The sequence below is a fragment of the Protopterus annectens genome, chromosome 5.part0 (genome assembly GCF_019279795.1).
Source record: "Protopterus annectens isolate FY-2018-M chromosome 5.part0, PAN1.0, whole genome shotgun sequence".
Classification (NCBI taxonomy): Eukaryota; Metazoa; Chordata; order Ceratodontiformes; family Protopteridae; genus Protopterus; species Protopterus annectens.
In genome coordinates, this window is record NC_056735.1 from 1,878,170,431 (window position 1) to 1,878,191,514 (window position 21,084).

The 21,084-nt window shown below is 44.6% G+C and overlaps 1 protein-coding gene across 3 annotated transcripts in view; it reads left to right on the plus strand.

Annotated features, from left to right (window-relative positions):
* Window positions 1-21,084, plus strand: part of AKAP11 (A-kinase anchoring protein 11) — a 1,036,012-nt gene that overhangs the window by 240,667 nt on the left and 774,261 nt on the right. The gene's annotated exons all lie outside the window — the stretch shown is intronic.

A 21,084-nucleotide genomic window follows, 5' to 3' on the forward strand; every position in this document is an offset into this window, starting at 1 on the left:
GCCATGACTTCCAAGGTGATGGAGCTTCCTTTGGCAAGGGGGATGCAACTCTAATGGATGATGTCCTAGAGGCAGAGGCAGACTGCATAATGTGATCCTTTTTCAGAGAAAGCCTATCAGCACTCCTGAACAGTTACCTGATTGCTGCGCTCTGGAGGTATTTGGGAGGAGCCTGCCTTTGCATCCGCAATCCTGGCATAACACAACTTCAGGTTCTTGAGTGTTAATGATTATTTCCAGAGGATAGTCTATTCGCTTTTCCCTTCCACCTCATAAAAAGAAAAAAAGTCCCCATTGTTCCACCCAGTCAGTGGGACTCAGCAACCATAGAAATTTCAAAGCTGCTAGAAAAAGAGTGATCCAACCAGTACCCCAAGACCAGTTAGAATCTGGAATCTGTTCAAGGTTCTTTGTAGTACCAAAGAAAACAGAAGATCTCAGACCAAACTCAGTCATCTAAACCAATTTGTGAAAGACAAATTTCCGGATGGTCACAGTTCAGTCCATTTTATCTCTGTTGAGGAAGGATGATTGGAGATGCTCCATAGATCTCAAGAATGCTTACTATCATATCAAGACAACAAAGCAATCCAGGAAATTTTGCCACTTACGGCTGGGAGCCAGCAATTACCAGTTTCAAGCACTGCTGTTCAATCTCACAACAGCCCCCCAGGTGATCATGGCAGCTTTAGCAACTCACCTGCATCTGCTAGGGATCCAAGTTTTCCTGTATCTTTACATTTGGCTCCTAACTGCTACCTCAGAGCATCTACTGATGTGGCACCTGGACCAGGTCTTCCAATTGTTGCTAGACGTGGGAATAACTGTGAACTTACCAAAGTGTCATTTGACTGCAACCCAGAATATGGAGTTTATAGGATGCCACCTAGAAACTAACTTTAAGATAGCCTTCCCTAGTCAGGAGTTTTGTCACTTCGCCTTACAGCCATGCAGGTTCTACATCATCCTTCACTACCAGTGAGGTTAGATGTTGATCGTGTTACACTGCCGCAGTCATCACACTTGGGTTATCTGCTGTCAGGCGGTCCCGCAGTCAGCCCGAGTTCCAAAGTCTTGGTCCGGCGTCGGTTGCTGTTGCTTCTTCCCTGACGTCAGTGTGACAGGGGTATAAAAGAGGCAGCTGACGCCATTTTCTTCAATCTTTCTTGCCGCGCAGTGCCCGAAGCAGAAGCAGTTCGCAAGTGCCGGTCGGCCGACTCCTGAGATTTTCAAATCGAATTTCAGACCGAAGTCTTCAATAAAGCTAAGTACCCCATTGAGGAACCTTTTCTTGCCTCAGTCCGATGTCAGAAAAAGTTAATAATTGCATTTCTTGTGGGAAGCAAATACCTCATAAGGATTTTCATTCTTATTGTATCCCTTGCCTAGGCCCAGACCACAATGTCACAGGTTGTCGGTTTTGTGCTAGGTTTAACAAATGAACTATTAAACGTCTGTTTGATTTCACCTGACATTATTTTGGTAGAAAATTTAATTATACCATGCCATCGGAGCAACCGACGACCGGGATGCGTAAAAATCGCAAAGATAAGGACAGGCAGCCGAGACCCAATCCAGACACCGAGGCCTCTGCTAGGCCAGTCGCCGGTTCTCCGGTTTTCAGTGAGGCGCCTACGCAGCCCCTGACGACCACTGATTTAGAACCCCAGCCTGCATCCGACTCCCAAGCGGAGATTGCAGGGCCTCCAGAGCCTTTATCTTTAGGCCCTTCTGACTCCATGGCTGAAGGGGATTCCGGTGCAGTTGAAAGGCCGTCAGTTGCTGAAGGTGTCTTCAGACCGACTACACTTACTATTAAATCCTATGCAAAACTGAAAACTCCATTAAAAGTAAGGAAGCCTGTACAGCAGTCTCCAGTGCAAGGTCCCATGCCTATGAAACAGATGCTTAAGATGGCCGAAGACTTAATTACCCTAATCAGGGGTTCCCATCCCCCACCTGTAGACAGGAGGAGGACTACACTTCCTCTGACCAGGTTTCCATTTCCTCAGATTCTTCTGAGGAACAGGAGTACTCATTTCCCCCTTATGAAGACTCTGATGCTGAAGAGTCTATTCCTTCAGCATCTCCCCCAGAAGACTACACTTTTGGGGAAAATTATTTACCATGAGGGAACATTTCCACTGGGAAGGCCAGGATTACTCTGATTCTAAGAAAAGGCTCCGAGAGTTCCTCTTACTACCCCAGCACAGACCCCTTGCTATTCCACCTGTGTTGGACATTGTGGATGATGTTTATTCAGAATCTAGCCTTAACCCAGATTCATTACCTCCTGCACCAGCCAAACCAGACAGATACTACAGAGTCCCTGACTCACATAAATTCCTATATAAAAGCCCTGTTGCTGACCTAGAAACCATTTCCCAGGGTCCCAAAGGGATTAAGGCCTCTATTGCTAAAAATCCTGTACCGTCTGAAAGGGATTCTAGAGCACTAGACAGATGGGGAAAGAAAGTATATACCTCAGCTACTCTAGCTATGAGGGCCTTAAATTGCCAGTTTCACATGCTGAAATATCAACAATATTTGATGTCTCAATTAAAACAAAAAATGAGCACACATACAGAGCAGCCTGATTACAAGGAAATGCAAGATTTGTTGCATACAGCAGAACAAGTGGGAAAACATACTTTGCAATGTGGATTTGATTCATTGGAAGCTTCTTGCAGAGCAGCTGTAACAGGGTCTGTCATACGTAGGCATGCTTGGTTAAAAGAACAAACTTTACCTGATCATGTTAAAGCAACGTTATTGGATGCACCCTTACAGCAGGATGTTTTATTTGGTATAAAAGCAGAAGAGGTTTTAAAGAAAATGGAGGATAAGGCAAAATCTATGCAGACGGTCAAGGATTTTTTACAGGTTCAACCCCCTTGTTTCAGCAGAAATTGGCCAACCAAAAACTGGTCCTTTCCAACTTCTGACAGACCACAGAGGTGCAAATACAGATGCCCAAGGGGCAGAAGTCAGCCACAACGCTCTTACAAGCCATGACAATGGGGTGCCACAACCCAGAAAGAAGGAGAAGACAGGTCTCAAACTCAGAAGACAATAACAATGACTTACCCCTCAGACTGCCAAGCAAATCACTCTTGGCAGCGCCCTTTGGAGGAAAACTTGCACTTTTTGCAGACAATTGGCACATCATCACAAAAGACAAATGGGTCCTACATATTTTAACTCAAGGATACAGGTTCCACTTTCACACTTTACCAAGGATAAAAGGAATGCTAAACCTGCCATCAAATCAATGGGCAGAGGCTCAAAGACAAATTACTGCACTCATGGACATGAGAGCCATTCATCAGGTTCCTACACTGGAGCAAGGACAAGGATTTTACTCAAGACTCTTTCTGATTCCCCGAAAGGACAACGCCTGGAGACCCATACTGGACCTTTCAATTCTAAACACATACCTGGAAGTACCCAAATTCAAGATGCTCACACTACAGCAACTTCTTCCCATGCTGGGCAAGAAGGCTTGGCTGGTAACGTTGGACCTCAAGGAGGCATATCTGCATGTCCCTATCAGACAAAATTGCAGAAGATACCTCCAATTTATAGCAGGTGCAACTCATTACCAACTCTCTGCACTGCCCTTTGGCTTATTTACTGCGCCCAGAGTCTTCACAAAATACCTGGCACCAGTAATTGCATACTGCAGACAGAGGAATCCAAATATATCCATACCTGGACGACTGCCTTATTCAAGCAGACAGCAAGGACATTCTTTTAAAACATTTGGCGTTTGTAAAAAACCTACTAAGTTGCCTAGGGTACACAGTAAACGAAAAGAAGTCAAAACTAGTGCCCTCACAAAGACATAATATTCCTGGGTGCCAGCTTAAATACAACGGCCCAGATGGCTTATCTCACGCCAGACAAGCAAGGACAACTGACTCAATACTTCAAAATGATGGCAACAAAGACCCAACTCCCTGCAAGAAAAATTCTGCAGGCCTTGGGATTCAAGGCATCTTGCATACTACTAATACCATTTGCAAAACTGCATATGAGGAAATTACAATGATACCTGAAAAGCGTATGGACTCAGCACAGCCACAGCTTGGAAACAATAATTCCACTCATTCCCTGCTTTCAACAGGAGTTTCTATGGTGGGCTCAGGCATGTCACCTCAACAAGGGTCAGCCTTTTACCTTACCCACAGCCAGGCAAACTATAACAACAGATGCATCGGATTATGCCTGGGGAGCGCACATGGCAGGACAGTGTATTCAGGGCAAATGGTCTGCAGACCAAAGGCATCTACATATCGATCAAAAAGAGATGCTAGCTGTACAAAATGCCCTGACAGCTTTCAAGGACCTCCTATATCCAGGACAACTCCTAATAAAGACGGACAACACCACAGTGATGTGGTACATAAACAAGCAAGGGGGCACACACTCCTACCCCCTATGCAGACAAGCAATGACCTTGTGGAACACAGCACTGACCTACCAAGTTCAACTACAAGCACAATTCCTGCCAGGAAAGAAAAACACATTGGCAGACGATCTAAGCAGAAACATCATAGATCCTCACGAGTGGAAACTAGATCCACAAGTATTTGCAGTGATAACTCAAAAATGGGGGAGCCCAGACATAGATCTGTTTGCTTCCCCCCAAAACTACCAACTACGGAAATTCTGCACAAGGACATACCACACACTAGCTTGGAAAGTGGACGCCCTCTCATTCAGTTGGAAAACATTGACAGTGTATGTATGCCTTTCCTCCACTGCCTCTTCTGGCAAAGGTGCTGCTAAAAGCCAGATTAGAGAGGCCACAAATGATACTCATTGCTCCAGACTGGCCACGCCAACACTGGTATCCAATATTAAGGAACATGGCTCAAGGCCCACCATGGATTTTACCTCAAATTCCTCACCTGCTGACTCAGCAAAACAATCAGATTCTACACAGCCAGCTCAAGACTTTAAATCTGGCTGCATGGCAGATTATGTAAACAACCAGTCAACACTTCTCTCTACAGCTGTTATGGATGTCATTCTGGAGGCCAGGAGACCCAGCACCAGGAAAACCTACTCAGACAAATGGAAAAGATTCTGCGCCTGAAACCAGGCTAAAGGCCAAAATCCTCTTGTCCCAAATATTCCTCAGATTCTGCAATATTTAACTGAGATGTTGCACAAAGGCCTTTCCTTTTCATCTATAAAGATCCACTCTTCAGCTATTTCAGCTCATTACAACACGAATCCTCCTATTTTTTCACATCCATTATTAACACATTACCTCAGAGGGGCTAAGAACATAAGACCGCCCCGAAGAGCACCAACACTGACTTGGGACCTCAATTTTGTTTTGGAAAAACTTGCACTACTGCCCTTCAAGCCAGCTTTTTCAGCTGATTTACAATTTTTATCATGGAAAACTGCCCTGCTGCTAGCAATAACTTCAGCACGAAGAGTCTCAGAGCTACAGGCCCTACTGACAGTGGAGCCTTTCATCATTTTTCATCAAGACAGAGTCTCTTAACGAACTAACCCTTCCTTTATGCCAAAGGTAGTATCCAGAGTGGCTCTAAACCAAACCATTCATTTACCCACCTTTTATCCAAACCCCCAGAATAAAGGGGAAAGGCTCCTACACTCTTTGGACATTCACAGGCAATTACATTTCTACTTGGATAAAACAAAGGTTTTCAGAAAATCTGATCAGCTCTTTGTATTCTATGCTGCATGATCTCAAGGAAAGCCTATATCAAAACAGACCATTTCAAAATGGATAGGACATTGTATCTGTTTCTGCTACACACACCATGGGAAACCTGTACCTGGTAACATTAGGCCTCATTCCACCAGGGCTACTGCAACATCAGCAGCCTTCCTCAGAGGGGTACCAACCAAGGATATTTTGGAAGCTGCAACTTGGAGCTCAGTGCACACCTTCACCAGGCACTACCACTTAACCTCTATACTCAAAAACTAGAGCTGGCTTTACCACTGCAGTTTTGCAGGGCCTACTAGCTTCTCCAAACCCTGTTTAGTACCAACCGCCCAGCCTTAGCTTTGGGATTCAACCCAAGTATGATGACTGCAGCAGTGTAACACGATGAACATAGTACAGTTTTGTACCTACCATAAATGTAGATGTTCGAGTGTTCACACTGCTGCAGTCCAGGTTACCCTCCCACCTTCCCCTCTTCTTACCTGGGTTTTATTTATAGCTCCCTGTTTATACAATCTCTAAGATGTTTTTCTATAAGGTGTATTTGCTTACAGCTGTAGCTATTGATGTTCTTCATCTCACATTGCTGCAGTCATAACTTATGGGTAGTCCGCTGTCCTCGGTCGGCCCGAATACCAAAGTATTAGGCTGACGTCGGTCATGGGTGCTCAGATCTGACGTCAGAGCGTCAAGGTATTAAAGCGCATGACCAACGTCATTTCCTCAGTCTTTTTTGCCGCATGGTCCGAAGCAGAAGCAGCGTTTGCAAGTGCCGTTCGGCGTTCTGAAATTTTCGTATTCTGAGTTTCAGACCGATACCAAGTTGGGCTAAGTACCCCGTTGGGGATTATTTTTGTTTTTTCTTGCCTCAGTTACTTCCGGATGTCAGAAAAAGTGAATAATTGTATTTCTTGTGGGAAACAGATACCGCATAGGGATTACCACTCTCTTTGTATTCCTTGTTTGGGACCTGAGCACGACGTAGTAGGGTGTCGCTTTTGTGCTAGATTTAATAAGCGCACCATTAAACGTAGGTTAGATTGTGCTAGACTTGTCTTCGGTAAGCGGTGTAATTACAATATGCCGTCGGATCCTCCGACGCCCGCTACCATGAAGAAGCGCAAAGATAAATCTTTAAAGTCCAAACAGGATGACTCGTCCGTTCCGGACGCCGGTTCTTTAGACACCACTGTGGTTTCGGTTGATCCGGCTGCAGTTTCAACTGAGTCTCAGGGGGAGACGTTGGTTTTGCAAGATGTGGTTTCCCAGGAGTCCGGTCAGGCTGAGGGGGCCTCTCAGGTTACTGTTCTCCCTTCTTTGCCTAAGGTGGCTAGGCCTTCTCCTTCTGTCTCTAAGGTGCCTTCCAAAGGCAGGCTTGGTTTGCCTTCCACAGGTGTCAGTCCTAGTTCTGCAGGTTCTGTGCCTAAAAAACACATGCTTAAAATGGCAGAAGATTTAATTACTTTAATCAGGGGTTCTATGCCCCCTCCTGATAAGAGGCCTAGGGTGGAGCCAGAAATGGAAAGTTTGGAGCAGGCTTCAGATTACTCAGAGTCTTCGGCTGAAGTCATTCAGGATTTTCCTCCTTATTCTGATTCAGACGCAGAGGATTCCGCTCCTTCTGCTTCTCCTCCAGAGGATTTTTCTTTTTCAGAAACCCTGCATTCCATGAGGGAGCATTTTAAATGGGAAGGTCAGGATTTCTCAGATTCCAGGAAGAGGCTTAGGGAATTTTTGTTTTTACCACAGCATAGGCCCTTGGCTATACCTCCTGTTTTGGATGTTGTTCAAGATGTTTTCTCTGAGGCTTCCCTTAATCCGGATTCTTTGCCTCCTGCACCAGTGAAGCCAGATAGGTATTACAGAGTGCCTGAGGCTCATAAATATCTGTATAAGAGCCCTATGGCCGACCCAGAAACTATTAGCCAGGGACCTAAGGGTGTCAGGGCTTCTGTTGTAAAGAATCCAGTTCCTTTGGATAAGGATGCTAGAGCTTTGGAAAGGTGGGGTAAGAAAGTATATACCTCTTCCACTTTAGCAATGAGGGCTTTGAATTGCCAGTTTCATATGTTGAAATACCAGAATTTTCTTTTTACTCAGTTAAAATCTAAAATGGATGCTTTGGCAGAGGGCATAGAGTGTAAGGAATTACAGGATTTGGTACATGCCTCTGATCAGGTGGGTAAGCATGCTTTGCAGTGTGGTTTTGATGCTTTGCAGGCTTCTTCCAGGGTGGCTGCCACTGGTTCAGTTCTTCGCAGGCACGCCTGGCTTAAGGATCAGAATTTGTCAGAGCATGTTAAAGCTAGGATTTTGGATGCTCCTTTGCAGTCTGAAGTTTTGTTTGGTTCTCCTGTGGAGTCTGTCTTGAAAAAAATGGAAGACAAGGCTAAGTCTATGCAGACTGTTAAAGATTTTTTGCAGGTGCAGCCCCCTAAGTTTAGCAGGAACTGGCCTGCTAAGGGTTGGACTTACCCTTCTTCTGATTCACAGTCTAGGGGTAGATCTAGACGTGGTAGGGGCAGAGCTCAGAGTTCTTTCAGGCCCAGACCGTGGAGTTCACCAGCACAATCTACAGGTGAGGGCAGGGGCCAGTCCTTTCGTAAACAGGCCCAATGACCTGCATTTCCGGCTGCCAGATCCTTCCTGTCTGGCAGCTCCTTTGGGAGGAAAGTTGGCACTCTTCAAGCAAAATTGGTTTCTAGTCACCCAGGACAAATGGGTGTTGAACATTATAGACCGAGGCTACAAGTTTTATTTCCACACATTGCCTCCTTTCAAAGGCATGCCAGACGTTCCTCCTCAGCAAAGGGAAGAGGCTCACAAACAGATTTCTTTACTACTTCAAATGGGGGCTATACAGCAGGTCCCTCTGTTAGAAGTTGGCCTCGGATTTTACTCTCGCCTATTTCTTGTACCAAAGAAAGGAAACACTTGGAGGCCAATCTTGGATTTATCTGTCCTCAACACATATCTGGACATTCCAAAATTCAAAATGTTGACGTTGCAACAACTTCTGCCTCTGTTGGGCAAAGATCACTGGATGGTAACTCTGGATCTCAAAGAGGCTTATCTTCATGTTCCTATCAGACTCAGTTGCAGGAGATTCCTGCGTTTTCGGGCTGGGACTTTACATTATCAGTTCTCTGCATTGCCCTTTGGCTTATCTACTGCCCAGAGTATTCACAAAGTTCTGGCTCCAGTGATAGCCTTCTTCAGGTTAAGAGGAATACAAATTTATCCTTATTTGGACGATTGCCTGATTCTTGCTCAAGACAAGCACGAGCTTCTTCACCATCTACAGTATGTTATGACAGTGTTAAGGTGCCTAGAGTATTCTGTGAACGAAACAAAGTCCAGTCTAGTACCCTCTCAGGAAATGTGCTTTCTGGGTGTGAGACTGAATACAGCTTCCCAGATGGCCTTTTGACCCCGGACAAGCAAAAGAATCTTACACTTTACTTCCATCAATTGTCTCTACGGTCCAGGCTGACTGCAAGGACAGTCCTTCAAGCCTTGGGGTTCATGGCATCTTGTATTCTGGTGCTTCCCAATGCCAAACTGCATATGAGGAAGCTACAATGGTATCTCAAAATGTATGGACACAACACTGCCAAGATCTGGACACTGTCATTCAGATAATACCTTGCATTCAAAAGGAATTTTTGTGGTGGGCTCAGGAATGTCACCTAAACAAGGGACTCTCTGTGACCCGACCAGAGGCGAGTCAGATTTTAACGACGGATGCCTCGGACAAGGCCTGGGGAGCACACCTCAATGGAAAATGGGTTCAAGACACGTGGCCTGTCAGACTTCAACATTTACATATCAACTTGAAGGAAATGTTAGCAGTCCGGTTTGCATTGATGGCTTTCAAGGATTTACTTCTCCCAGGGCAGGTGTTGATTCAAACAGACAACACAACTGTCATGTGGTACATCAACAAGCAAGGGGGAACCCATCCGTACCCTCTTTGCAGGCAAGCTATGACTTTGTGGGAGACTGCTCTCAGTTTGCAACTCACTCTTCAAGCAAGGTTTCTGCCAGGAGCACAGAACTCCTTAGCAGATGTTTTGAGCAGACTGATAGTGGATCCCCACGAGTGGAAATTGGATCCTCATGTATTTCGACAGTTGACAGTGATATGGGGGACTCCAGACATAGATCTGTTCGCTTCTCCACTAAATTTCCAGGTGCCAAAGTTTTGCACAAAGATGTTTCATCCCACAGCTTGGAAAGTGGATGTTCTATCATTCAGTTGGAGCAATCTTCACGTCTATGCCTTTCCGCCTCTGCCTCTTCTTCCAAAGGTTCTCTTGAAGGTCAGACAGGACAAGCCCTCCATGATTCTAATAGCTCCAGATTGGCCTCGACAGCACTGGTACCCTCTGCTAAGGAGTTTAGTACGGGATCCTCCTTACCTTTTGCCTTTGATTCCGCACCTTTTGACTCAGGAGGGCAATCATTTCCTCAATGTCAGGATTCAGTCCCTGCATCTAACAGCCTGGCATATTCTGTTCTAGACCCTGGAGGGTCGCAGCTTCCTCAACAAGTTTTGAATGTTATTTTGGAGGCCAGGAGGCCTAGTACAAGGAAAGTTTATGCTGATAAATGGAGGAGATTTTTTATTTGGAGCGAAGCAAAGAGCTTTGATGTTTCCAGGCCTGATTTGAGTGTTTCTCTTCAATATCTTACAGAATTATTGGACAAGGGTTTGTCTTTCTCCTCTATAAAAGTTCATGCTGCAGCCATTTCTGCTCACTATGACTGTGATCCACCATTATTCTCTCATCCTTTGTTTAAGCAATTCCTTAGAGGGGCAAAGAACATAAGACCCCCGCGTAGAGCTCCTACTCCTGCTTGGGATCTCAATTTTGTGTTGGAAAAACTTACTTTACCTCCTTTTGAACCTGCAGCTACGGCTGAGCTAAAATTTTTGTCTTGGAAGACTGCTTTTTTGTTGGCCATTACATCTGCTAGAAGCGTTTCTGAATTACAGGCTCTAATGGCAGTTGAACCCTTCCTAATTTTTCATAAGGACAGGGTATCTCTGCGTACTAACCCTACTTTTATGCCTAAAGTGGTTTCAAATGTGGCCTTGAACCAATCTATTCATTTGCCTACTTTTTATGCAGATCCCCAAAATAAAGGGGAGACAATTTTGCACACTTTGGATATTCACAGGCAGTTGCGTTATTATTTGAGCAAGACTAAAGGGTTCAGACAGTCTCAGCAGTTGTTTGTTTCTTTTGCTTTGGGTTCTCAGGGGAAACCTGTTTCAAAACAAACTATTTCTAAGTGGATTGACTTTTGTATTGCTTTTTGTTATTCTCATCATGGTAAGGAGATTCCAGCTGGAATCAGGCCTCACTCCACTAGGGCTACTGCCACTTCTACTGCTTTTTAAGGGGTAGCTACTAAAGATATTTTGGAAGCAGCTACTTGGAGTTCAGTGCACACTTTTTCTAAACATTACCATCTTCCTCTTTATTCCAAATCTAGGGCTGGATTTTCCACTGAAATCTTACAGGGCATTTTGGCAGCCCCCAATGCTTTATGATTTTGCCAGCCTCCCTTTACCTCTGCTTTGGGATTCTACCCATAAGTTATGACTGCAGCAATGTGAGATGAAGAACATAGTACAGTTTTGTACCTACCATAAATGTAGATGTTCGAAGATCCACATTGCTGCAGTCCAATTTTCCCTCCCTCCTTCCCCTCTGTAGTTTGGAGTGGTGGTATGATTTGGGTTGTAGCTGTTTTTTGTGCATGGTTTTAGGGAGTTATTCTATATGTTCTTCATCTCACATTGCTGCAGTCCTAACACTTGGGTAGTCCGCTGTCCCAGTCGGCCCGAATACCAAAGTATAAGGCTGACGTCGGTCAAGGCGCATTTGTCTGACATCAGGACGTCAGGGTACAAATGCGCATGACCGACGTCATATCCTCAGTCTTTTTTGCCGCATGGTCCGATGCAGAAGCAGTATTGCGAGTGCAGGTTGGCGTTCTGAAATTTTCTGAAGTCAGAGTTTCAGACCGAATCAAAGTTGGCTAAGTACCCCGTTGGGGAATATTTTGGTTTTTTCTTGCCTCAGTATTTAACTGTCAGAAAAAGTGAATAACTGTATTTCTTGTGGGAAACAGATACCTCATAGAGATTACCATACATTGTGTATACCTTGCTTAGGGCCTGAGCACGACGTTGTTGGCTGTCGCTCTTGTGCTAGATTTAACAAATGCACTATTAAGAGAAGATTAGATTGTGCCAGGTTAGTTTTGGGAAGCGTTGTAATTACAACATGCCGTCGGATGCTCCGGCCGCTTCGATCTAAAAAGCGCAAAGACAAAGCAGCGAAGCCTAGGGTAGAAGAACCGTCTGTCCCGGACGCCGGTTCTTTAGAGGGCTCGGTGGAGCCGGTGGTTCTACCAGAAGTTCCTTTGGATTCTCAGGGAGAGACTTTACTGTTACAAGATGTGTCCTCTCAGGAGGTAGGCCAGGCTGAAGGGGCTTCTCAGGTAGCTGTTCTCCCTCCCTTCCTAAGGTGGTTAGGCCCTCCCTTCTGTTTCCAAGGCTCCTTCTAGAGGCCGGCCAGGGTTAACTTCAGTGGGGGTCTCCCCTAGTTCTTCAGGGTCTCTGCCTAAGAAATATATGCTTAAAATGGCAGAAGATTTGATTACTATGATTAGAGGTTCTTTACCCCCTGATAAGAGGCCTAGGGTGGAACCTGAGCTTGAGAGTTTTGAGCAGTGTTCGAGGCTTCTGAGTCTTCGGCTGAAGACTTGCAGGAGTATCCTCCTTATTCTGATTCTGATGTAGATGACTCTACACCTTGCTTCTCCTCCTGAGGATTTTTCTTTTCAGAGACTCTTCATTCCATGAGGGAGCATTTTAAATGGGAAGGTCAAGATTTCTCTGATTCTAGGAAAAGGCTTAGGGAAGTTTTGTTTCTACCCCAGCATAGGCCTTTAGCTATACCTCCTGTTCTGGATGTGGTAGAGCATGTTTTGCAGAGGCTTCCTGAACCCTGATTCTTTGCCTCCTGCCCCAGTTAAACCGGACAGGTATTATAGAGTGCCTGAAGCTCATAAGTATCTTTTTAAGAGTCCTAGGGCAGACCCAGAAACTGTTTCTCAGGGCCCTAAAGGGTTAAGGCTTCTGTTGTTAAAAATCCTGTTCCTTCTGATAAAGAGGCAAGGGCTTTGGATAGATGGGGGTAAAAGGTGTATACTTCTTCCACTTTAGCCATGAGGGCTTTGAATTGCCAGTTTCACATGTTGAAATACCAAAATTATCTCCTTTCACAATTGAAGTCTAAGGTAGATGCTCTGGCGGAAGGTATTGAGTGTAAAGAATTGCAGGATTTGGTTCATGTTTCTGAACAGGTGGGTAAGCATTCCTTGCAATGTGGTTTTGATGCTGTACAGGCCTCTTCGAGGGTGGCAGCCACTGGTTCCGTTCTTCGCAGGCACGCCTGGCTGAGGGATCAGAATTTAGCTGAACATGTAAAGACAAGGATTTTAGATGCTCCTTTACAATCTGATGTGTTGTTTGGTGCCTGTGGAAACAGTTTTAAAGAAAATGGAGGACAAGGCTAAGTCTATGCAGACTGTTAAAGATTTTTTGCAGGTTCAGCCTCCAAAGTTTAGTAGAAATTGGCCTACTAAGGGGTGGACTTATCCTTCTTATGATTCTCAGTCTAGGGGTAGATCTAGACGTGGTAGGGGCAGAGCTCAAGGTTCTTTTAGGCCTAGAACAGGCAGTTCGCCTGCCCAGTCTTCTGGTGAGGGCAGGGGTCAGTCCTTTCGTAAGCAGACCCAGTGACTTGCCTTTTCAACTGCCAGAGCCTTCTCCTCTGGCAGCACCTTTGGGAGGAAGGCTGGCACTTTTCAAAGAAAATTGGAGTGTTATTACCCAAGACAGATGGGTATTGGATATCGCTCACCACGGTTACAGGTTTTATTTCCATACCTTGCCTCCATTCAAAGGCATGCCAGACATTCCTCCTATACAAAGAAAAGAGGCTCACAAGCAAATTTCTCTGTTGCTCCAGATAGGGGCCATTCAGCCGGTTCCTGTGCCAGAAAGGGGCCTAGGATTTTATTCTCGCCTGTTCCTAGTACCAAAAAGGGGAACACGTGGAGACCAATTTTGGATTTGTCTATCCTCAACACTTATTTGGACATTCCCAAGTTCAAAATGTTGACGTTAAAACAGCTTTTACCTCTGCTGGGCAAAGATCACTGGATGGTAACTTTAGATCTCAAGGAGGCTTACCTTCATGTGCCTATCAGACTCAGTTGCAGGAAGTATCTGCGTTTCGAGCTGGAAATTCACATTATCAGTTCTCTGCATTGCCCTTTGGCTTATCTACTGCCCAGAGTATTCACAAAAGTTCTGGCTCCAGTTGTAGCTTTTTCAGGCTAAAAGGAATACAAATCTATCCTTACTTGGACGACTGTCTGATTCTGGCTCAAGAAAAGGACGAGCTTCTTCAGCATCTGGAATATGTGATAGCAGTGCTAAGATGCCTGGGGTATTCTGTGAACGAAATAAAGTCCAGTCTAGTACCCTCTCAAGACATGTGCTTTCTGGGTGTGAGACTGAATACAGCAGCCCAGATGGCCTTTTTAACCCCGGACAAACAAAAGAGTCTATCCCTTTACTTCCATCAACTATCTCATCAGTCCGTGCTGACTGCAAGGACAGTCCTTCAAGCATTAGGGTTCATGGCATCTTGTATTCTGGTGCTTCCCAATGCCAAACTGCATATGAGGAAGCTGCAATGGTATCTGAAAAATGTATGGACACAGCACTGCCAGGATTTGGACACTGTCATTCCAATAATACCTTGCACTCAAAAGGAATTTTTGTGGTGGGCTCAGGAATGTCACCTAAACAAGGGACTCTCTGTGACCCGGCCAGAGGCGAGTCAGATTCTAACGACAGATGCCTCAGACATAGCTTGGGGAGCTCATCTGAATGGAAAGTGGATACAAGACAAGTGGCCTGCCAGACTACAGCATCTACATATCAACATGAAGGAGATGTTAGCAGTCCAGTTTGCATTAATGGCTTTCAAGGAGTTACTTCTTCCAGGGCAGGTGTTGATTCTAACAGACAACACTACTGTCATGTGGTACATCAACAAGCAAGGGGGAACACATTCTTATCCTCTATGCAGGCAAGCAATGATTTTGTGGGAGACTGCGCTCAGCTTGCAGCTAAATCTACAGGCAAGGTTTCTGCCAGGAGCACAGCACTCCTTAGCAGATGTGTTAAGCAGGCAAATCATGGATCCCCACGAGTGGAAACTGGATCTTCATGTATTTCGACAATTGACAGTGTCCTGGGAACTCCAGACATAGATCTGTTCACTTCTCCACTAAACCACCAGCTGCCAAAGTTTTGCACGAAAAGGTTTCATCACACAGCTTGGAAAGTGGATGCTCTTTCATTCAGTTGGGAAAATCTTCATGTGTATGCCTTTCCACCTCTGCCTCTCCTCCCAAAGGTACTCCTAAAGGTCAGACAAGACAAGCCAAGGATGATTTTGATAGCTCCAGATTGGCCTCGGCAACACTGGTACCCATTACTGAGGAGTCTGGTAAGGAAGCCTCCATGGCCTTTACCTTTAATTCCACACCTTTTGTCTCAGAGGGATGGTCATCTCCTCAATGTCAAGCTTCACTCTCTTCATCTAACAGCCTGGCATATTCTGTTTTGAACCACAGCAGGTCTCAACTTCCTCAACAAGTTTTGAATGTGATTATGGAAGCCAGAAGGCCTAGTACACGTAAAGTGTATGCAGAAAAATGGAAGAGATTTTTATTTTGGAGTGCAGCAAAGGATTTGGATGTTTCTGAGCCTAATTTGAGTGTGGCTCTTCAATATCTTACTGAGTTATTGGACAAAGGTTTGTCTTTCTCTTCCATTAAGATTCATGCTGCAGCAATTTCAGCTCACTATGATTGTGACCCACCATTGTTTTCTCATCCTTTGTTCAAGCAATTTCTTAGAGGGGCAAAGAATATAAGACCCCCACGTAGAGCTCCTACTCCTGCTTGGGACCTCAATTTTGTGTTGGAGAAACTTACTCTACAACTTTTGAGCCTGCGGCTACTGCTGAATTGAAATACTTGTCATGGAAGACTGCTTTTTTGTTGGCCATTACTTCTGCAAGAAGGGTTTCTGAATTGCAGGCCCTTATGGCGGTTGAGCCTTTTGATTTTTCATAAGGATAGGGTATCATTACGTACTAATCCTTCATTTATGCCTAAGGTGGTTTCTAGTGTGGCTTTAAACCAAACTATTCATTTGCCTACTTTTTATGCAAATCCCCAAAAAAAGGGGAAAAGATTTTGCACACTTTAGATGTACACAGGCAGTTGCGTTATTATTTAAGCAGGACTAGGGATTTTAGGCAGTCTCAGCAGTTGTTTGTTTCTTTTGCTTTGAGTTCCCAGGGCAAGCCTGTGTCAAAACAAACTATATCTAAGTGGATTGGGTTTTGCATTGCATTCTGTTATTCCCATCATGGCAAGGAGATTCCAGCTGGGATTAGGCCTCATTCCACGAGGGCTACTGCCACTTCAACAGCATTCCTAAGGGGTGGCAACTAAGGATATTTTGGAGGCAGCTACTTGGAGTTCAGTGCATACTTTCTCCAAGCATTACCACCTTCCTCTCTATTCTAAATCCAGGGCTGGTTTTGCCACTGCTGTGTTGCAGGGCATTTTGGCAGCTCCTGCTTCATTATAGTTTAGCCATCCTCCCTTACCTCTGCTTTGGGATTCTACCCAAGTGTTAGGACTGCAGCAATGTGAGATGAAGAACATAGTACAGTTTTGTACCTACCATAAATGTAGATGTTCGAAGATCCACATTGCTGCAGTCCAATTTACCCTCCCTCCTTCCCCTCTGTGTTTAGGGGTGGTTGTGTGGGTGGGGTTCTATTTTTGTAAATTTGTATATATTGTACATATATTAGATACAGGAGTGTTTGGTGTTTTTTGGTTTTGGCCTTATCTTTTTAGGGTCTTCTGACATCTGGGGCAAGAAAAGACTGAAGATATGATGTCGGTCATGCGCATTTGTACCCTGACGTCCTGATGTCAGACAAATGCGCCTTGACCGACGTCAGCCTTATACTTTGGTATTCGGGCCGACTGGGACAGCGGACTACCCAAGTGTTAGGACTGCAGCAATGTGGATCTTCGAACATCTACATTTATGGTAGGTACAAAACTGTACTTTTTGGCTGTGGCCTTTATTTTTAGGGCCTTCTGACATCTGAGGCAAGAAAAGACTGAGGAAATGACGTCGGTCATGCGCTTTAATACCTTGACGCTCTGACGTCAGATCTGAGCGCCCATGACCGACGTCAGCCTAATACTTTGGTATTCGGGCCGACCGAGGACAGCGGACTACCCATAAGTTATGACTGCAGCAATGTGGATCTTCAAACATCTACATTTATGGTAGGTACAAAACTGTACTTTTTCTACCTATGTAATTTACTTAGGATTATGTATTGCCTTCCTATTTGGAGGCACCTGACATCTGGGGCAACAAAAACTGAAGAAAATTGTGTCGGCTGCCTCTTTTATACCCCTGTCGCACTGACGTCAGGGAAGAAGCGACAGCAACCGACACCGGACCAAGACTTTGGAACTCGGGCCGACTGCGGGACCGCCTGACGGCAGATAACCCAAGTGTGATGACTGCAGCAGTGTGAACACTCGAACATCTACATTTATGGTAGTTACAAAACTGTACTTTCTGCATCTTTTAGGCCTCATGGCATCCACAATTCTGGTGATCCCTCTAGCCAGTCACTGTATGAGAGTATTGCAGCACAGTGGAATGAGTTCAGTCATCCCTTTCATGCAATGATTTGAATTACTGAAGCTTGCAGCAACATGTTGCATGTTTGGTAACATCTCTAGCAGTAACCAAGGGTCGCCCTTTCCACACAGATTCAGCAGTAATATCCACAGACACCTTCTTTCTATGGTAGGGGCACTTTGAAGGGAGAATGGTCCAAGGTACGTGGTCATTATTACAAGCCAATCTTAACATCAGTGTCTTGGAGCTGAGGGCGGTTCTCCTACTATTGCAGTCATTCTCAGATCCTCCTCCCCAAGGGTGTGATTTCCATACAGAATGACAGCATACGAGTGGTACAGTACATCAACAAGCGGGGGGGGGGGGGATCCCATTCTTATTCTATATCAGAAGGTGTGAAAGTTTGGCAATGGGCAGTGTCTTTACAATGCTTTAATAGCAATGCATGTCCCAGGTTTAATCAGTGTGTTAGCAGACAAGTTGAGCAGAACTATACTGATGCCTCATGAGTGATCTGTCAATCCTGTAGTGCCACATTTGATCTTCAGTCACTGGGGCCAACCATGCTGTGACTTCTTTGCCTCCTATCTCAGCAACAAATGCAGCAGGTATTTTGCCCTGATCCCTCCATAGGGTCAATCACCGAGAGACACTCTGGTCCACGAATTTCCTGTATGCCTTTTCACCTCTGCCCCTGATGAACAAATTCATACATAAAACAAAACAGTGCAAGGTCAGGGTGATCCTCATTGCCCCCTTTTGCCCCCAACAGACATGATTCCTCTACCTATGGTCTCTACTAGTACATTCTCCATGGATGTTGTATCAATAACCAAACCTACTGACTCACCCATCTATACCACCTCCTCCAGACCAGAAGCCAAGTTAACAGCATGGTTCCTGTAATTTTAAATATAACCAATATCTATAAAGATGCCAGGCTTCTCCCTCTGGTAATCAACATTCTTTCAGCTTCTCAAATGCAGCCCACTAGAAAGATCGGGTTCCTGTTACCTGATTGAACATTTAGGTTAGTGAATACCTAAATGTCGATCTGGTAATAGCGAAAGTGAAAAAACTGTGAACAGCTGATTTAACGCAGGGAAAGAATTCCCTTGGCTGTTATGTGGATTTTGCCCCTTTCCCCACTGTAGAGCTATCTCAGTGTTAGGTATATTTAGTTAGGGGGGTGTGGGGGATGAAGGCCCCCACTTCATTTTTGGTTTAAATTTTTGCGGCTGAGGGAATTCATTCCCTACGTTAAATCGTCCATTTGCTGTTTTAATTTTTCAGTATTAATGGTCAACGTTTAGGTATTTGCCAACCTAAGCATTCAATCTGGTAATATAGACATGAAAGATTTACCAGAGCAAATGGAAGAGAGTCTTTGTTTGGGTCCTTCCCAAAGTACTCAGTCCCTTGTCAGCACATGTTCCTTCCATACTACAATTCTTTTCTGAGCTCTTCAGTAAAGGTTCCAACTTTTCCATCGTCAATTTTCAGATGGTGGCTGTTTTGTGCTGAAAACACAGCAGAATGTTATCTGTATTACTAGTACCATATTTGTTTTTAGCTGTGTACTAGGACTGCCACCCTTTTATGCCCCAGCAGTAGAACAGAGAGACCTTATGCCTGATGTTGGCTCCCTCCTAGGGACTGGGCTGAGTCGCCCAAATTTTATACAGTGATTTTTGCAGGGGCCATAGAAAAAGGCTCCCATGCCTCAAAGTTCTGTAGTCTATCCTCTGGATAAGATCTCCAGGACAGGTTTGAGGAGTGCTTTAATGTGTTTGCATTGTTGTCCTTGTGGGCTTTAAACTGATATATGCATATGGTGTATTTTCAGAGGAGTTCTACCATTGAGATGCACCGTAAACTTGAGTGGGTTGCCAGATAAGCTATTCAAAGATGACTTACTGTTCGCAGACTTTACCACCTCCAGATTGAGCAGCTTTCTGGCATGTGTCATGTGCAGCACTGTGAAGAATGCTAGTTAGAGCCATAGGATCTAGCAAAGCCGTCTGCTACACTCATGACTTAGACTGACAGATTATGCTAAGACTAAAAGACAAAATTCCCAGAGTCTTCTTTCTTGACCCCCATATTTTTTTGGAAAGGAAATCCATCAGTATGCAGAGAACAGAAAGAAACAGGGTAAAATCATAAATGTTTAGGATATGAAGTTTTGCCATCAACAGCATCCCTTCTCTGTGATGTAGAGAAGCTAACCTTGTGTTTTGGTCTGTCATACAGTTATAGTCCACCAGTAAGACGAGATTAGGATGAAAAGCAACACCCTGGTTAACTTTCAGGGTAAGGACACTCGTATCCTAAGGATAATTCTCTTTTTTGCCCCCCCCCCCAGTTGTCACCCTTGCAAGATGCCACACTTTTCCAAAAAGGAAGGAGGTCTTCATCTTCCTGGAAATCCAAGAGATCCACCAAGACTAGAAATGGTAAGGAAATCAGTCCAGGCATTTTTTTTCTAAGAAAACGAATGACACATTAGCTTGAATAAATTTATCTCATTATAAATCTTTCAAGTGGTCATGGTGCAGTTAGTTCTTCAGTGTGTTTTTCAGACCTCCCAAGGCAAATACCTTAGCATAAAGAGCACAAAGTAGTTTAGGAAGTACTTGTGCTTCTGAGTAAGACCCAACCATTATCAATTCTAGACTCAGTCTTACTTCCCTTCCATGGTGTACACCAAATGCATATCTTCAGTAACAGCTCATCAGGAGTTGCAGTGAGCTGAGGTGTTTGCATAACTAGACGTCTAGCTGCTCAGTCCTCTATCAGTAAATGCATTGACCCTGGCTAGAAATTCTTTACTCAAGTTGTCCCATTCCATGGGGATCACAGTTAGTCCTCAAAATCCCTGTTACATATGTCTTAAGGTCTGACATTGATATGGCATATTTTACAGTGTGTAAAATGAGTCTGTCCAGCACACTTTTTCAGCAGAAGTATGCCTCAGAGCCCTATCATCATCATCATCCTCAACATCCCTCTAATTCCCATTTTCTGCATAGGGTTGGAGGTCACGTCAACTGTTGCCAATTTTCACAATCCAGTAGCACACTCATACCTTCTTTAATAGTCCTGCCTGACTGTCGCAGGTCTTCTTTCACACCAAACCACTGTATCTATTCTGTCTGTGACCTTCTCTGCAGTTTTATTTACTTTGGCTTCTTCTCTGATGACCTCTTTTCTTCATCTACCTCATGATGTACATGCTGTAATCCAACTTGGACACTCTATCACCACATCTAGCTTCCTCAACTGCTCTGCTTTCACTGCCAAGGTTTGTGGCCATGCATTAGATCTGGTTGCATCACTGTTTTATACACCTTATTTCAGTCTCTCTGGCATTCTTCTGTCAGACAATATCCGTGACACTCTGTGCCACTTATAACTGGATAAAAAATACTGGTCTGTCCAACAAATAATAAAGAGAAGCCCCCCTGAGAGGCAGAGTCAAGTCCCAGTATAATAACACTGCACTTTAAAAAGCTGATGATTACAT